Source organism: Mus musculus, chromosome 1 (genome assembly GCF_000001635.26).
Source record: "Mus musculus strain C57BL/6J chromosome 1, GRCm38.p6 C57BL/6J".
Taxonomy (NCBI): Eukaryota; Metazoa; Chordata; class Mammalia; order Rodentia; family Muridae; genus Mus; species Mus musculus.
In genome coordinates, this window is record NC_000067.6 from 135860687 (window position 1) to 135864601 (window position 3915).

A 3915-nucleotide genomic window follows, 5' to 3' on the forward strand; every position below is an offset into this window, starting at 1 on the left:
GTGGGGTCGGGGCCCTGGGACAACTTGCTGAGTCTCTCTTAACTCCAGAGGCCCCAAGAACCCACCCTTGCTCTCAGGGCGGGAGAAAGCAATTAGGAGGGGTTGACTTTGGAGAGCTGAAAGAGACCAGGCAGTGTGACATGGTACCTCTCTTGAAGACGATGGGTACAACACAGTATTGGCCCAGGTCTGGGATCTGGGGAGCTGGTGGGAGACTCTCTAGTCTCTGAAGCTACTGTATGAGACTGGCACTTAGTATTGACCTCTGGACAACATTATGTGCCCCTCCACCCACCCACCCCAGCTCCCTCTGAATCTAGCACGAAGTCAAAGAAACCTGGAGTATCTACACTGGGGTAGCAGTAAGACAGCCACAAAACCAAGGCTTCAGCCCTTCCCCATCCTGGCAGCAGACATGGAAGTGCCTAGCCTCCTCTCTGCTCAACCTGACACCCCCCTCCCCCAATCTAGTCCACGCTGGTCAGAGGAGGAAGAGAAACACTGAATTGCAACTTCAGAACAAGTTTCAGATGGATCAGGGAGCCTTAACAACCCAAGTGTGACCTATGTAGGACCTACAGCTGACAATTGGGGACCTACAGCTGTAACAGACCCCACAGGCCAGCAGGGCGAGGGCCCCCAGAGAGTGAGCACTACAGGGAAGGGTGATGAGACACAGCATGGCCAGCTCCACCTTCTTCGGGTCTTCCCAGCATCACAGGGAGGTGATGCCTGACCACCTAAGCTCGCTCTGCAGGTGTTTCTCTGTCAGTCAGTCAGTTCCTTTCACGCTCCTCTCAGAGCCATTTTTTTCCATCTTGCATGCTGTAGATTCTCCTAGCTCATCTTGTTTCCACAGCATCTTTCCTCTTGACTGCAAGCACAACCAGAGCTTGGATTTGTTCCCTAAGCACAAGGTGTCACTTGGTGACACTCAGGGATGACTTGCTGGGTGTGAGGAATGCTGAATAACTTTCTTTCAGAGTCCGGGCCTCTTGTTGAACAGGTTGCATACACACAGAGTTCTAGAAAAGACAGAGAGCCTTGTAACTCTGAAAGGGAAACAGATTTGGGGCCCCCCAGGTGGGAGTAGCTGGATGTCTGAGGAAGTCCATCTAGGAGAAAGAAGCCAGGCCTACTTCACCAGGAAGGGAGCTTAGCAAAGAGGTTATCATAAGGGAGAGGTTGGGGCGACTGTCATTCCTGAAGCTAGGATGCTCTGGCCTGGCCAGCAGCAACCCGCCCTGCATCCTGCTCACTTGACCAAGGGGAGGGGAGCAGGAGAGGAGAAATCACACGTAGCACAGAACCAGCTTCTTCTGGAGAGTCATTAAAGGCACAGCCATGGCACCAGGCTTCCTGGGTTCAGTGCCTCCTCCCCCTCATATCTGTTGAGTGGCTTTGGCAGCGTTACTATGTCTGGGTTTCTTCCTCCACACAATGGCAATGATAGTAGGAATGACCTCACCAGGTTCTTGTGGGGATTAAATGAGCTTGTGTAAATATCAGTGCTCACAACAGCACATGGTGGAAACATGTGAACATTGGCTGGGATCTTTGGGATCCCGTGGGTCAGAGTGTGTCCTCTGGCCTCCGCTGGCCTTCCTACGGGGTAGTGCTCCCTCGTCCCACACACTTCCTGTAGCTTCCCACAGTTTAGGTCCCCATCTCCTCCCACCCTGCTGGAGCCTTAGGGTGTCTGTGACTAGACCGCTCCTCCCCTCCTCCCCCTTACCAAGGCTGGGACTTACAGGTCATGGGAAGATAGTTCTGGAGGGGTGAGTCAGCTGCTCTGCCTCGCCTCCTGCTGTGTGTGGCCAACCAGCTACAGGAGGTAAAAGTTAGGCGTTGATGACACTCCCATCTCCCAACAGGATGGTGTTGGTTTCTTTGGAGGAGAGGAACAGAGAGTCCAGTCATACCTGTCGTCTAAGGAGTCAGTGCTGACCCTGGCAATAGACTCCAGTCCCTGTTTCAGCACTGTCTGTCCCAGGGTGGGCCCGTGAGAGACCTCACCAATTACCGAATGTTGGTGTCCATTTTCCAGTCATTCCACGTGTCTCACACTCTAGCCCTGACTGTAAAGTCTAGGTCTCCACAAGACCCTGGCTTTCTTGACATCTCAGCTACCTGAACCCAGGTCCCTTTCACATCACCCTGTAGCCCTAACTCTGACTTCTTCTGCCTCTCCTACCCACACCACTCCCTCAAATCAGCCTGCCACTCCAGGAATCCTTCGGGGATTGACTGGGAGCTTGCTATTCAAAGGGTGGTCCTCTGATGATGGCTTGGTGAGAGTTTTAATCCCTGAAAAGACAGAGTCTGGGGACATGTGTTAGATGGTACCAAAGGACCGGTGATAGAGACAGCATCTCAAATTCCATACGTAACAGAGAAGGCTGTGTGCCTGACGTTCAAAGCCTACTCCTATATGAGCTTGTGTACGTGGCCGGCAAAGGGCTGGACATGCCGAGAGCCCTCTTACAAGTCCTGCCTCTGACACAGTCTTAGCAGAGGCAGATCCATTGTTGTGTCCTGATTTGCCATGGTATGTTCCGGAGGCTTTGGTTTAGGATATGAAACCTCTCTCCACATGCAAGCTTAAACAGTCTGAGGTTGTAGCCCAAACTGGCTCTTTGGCCAGTGTTCTGTTAAAAAGTGTTCTGCAGAGGCTCGTGGGGAGGCTGTGTGTTGTCTCTCTTTCGATGTTATCTGCCCAGACAATATCTCAGGACATTAAAGTTTCTGAAAATCTCAAGTGAAGAAAATGACTTCCCTCATTGTTCAGAGCTTCCAAAATGTTGACCTTGTCACTGAGCATCCCTGAGCCTGTGCCAATGACATCAGGACACTTTAATTCCTTTACTCCCACGCCCACACACCAATGGCTAAGGTTCTTGTTGGAGGTGTTTTGAACTCTGACAGACCCTTGCACTCATCTCCCAGGAGGGTTAGTAGTATTTGAGGGAGGTCAACACACACACACACACACACACACACACACACACATCTCCATTTCTCTTTTATTTTGAATCTCAACTGTTCTGCATTCCGGCGAGTACTCCAGCCTGTGTTGATGTTGGAGTCTCTGCTGCAGGAGATAAGACTGCTTCTATGGACTGACGGCCATTGGAAAGGAAGGTGTGGTCCATCCCGAAGGAGCATGGTTCACACGGGGGAAATTCCATTTGCCTTGCCCACCTGGAAAGTATGTAGTGACAGGGATTTCTAGCCAACCCCTGGACTGGCTTTTGCTGACTTTGTGGTTGGATGTGAGGTGGAACTGGCAGGGTTGGTTCTGATAGCCTGACTCATGGCTTCTGGAACCACCACCCCCCCCCGCCACTAGCAGCTTGGTTGAGGAGGCTGGGCCAGGGAAGTTCTGGGAACCTGCAAGAACGCAATACTGAGAGCGTTTCTCTCCCTAGCCAGTGAGATGGGGCCAAAGTCTGGGGTTTGCAGACATTCTGGGGATCATGGGGTCTGTGGCGACAGGAGACCCAGGACTGACACTCTGAGATCATAAGGCATTGACATAATCTGGCAGCACCGAGGGACCTTGGGAACTCCCCTTATTTTGGTAGCAAGGAAATTATTGAAGTTTCCAAGACTGGGCAACGACTGTGGTGATCCATCTCCTGATGGCTACACAGAGATGACATTTGTGTGCCACCCGGGACTCTTCCCTGTTATATTCATAACAACAGGAGAATAAACATATCCGAAAGCAGAATTCATGAAGTCTGGGTAATCCCATTTCTAAATAGCAACATCTATCACACGTTTTGTCTTTTCCTCTCCATTAGCTTCTATGGAGGCTGCCAATGAAGGCTGAAGGAGCTTGATGGTGTCCTCAAAAGCGACCCTCAGTGACTGAAGGTGTCACTCAGCGGCAGAGGCTTTACCCAGCATGCA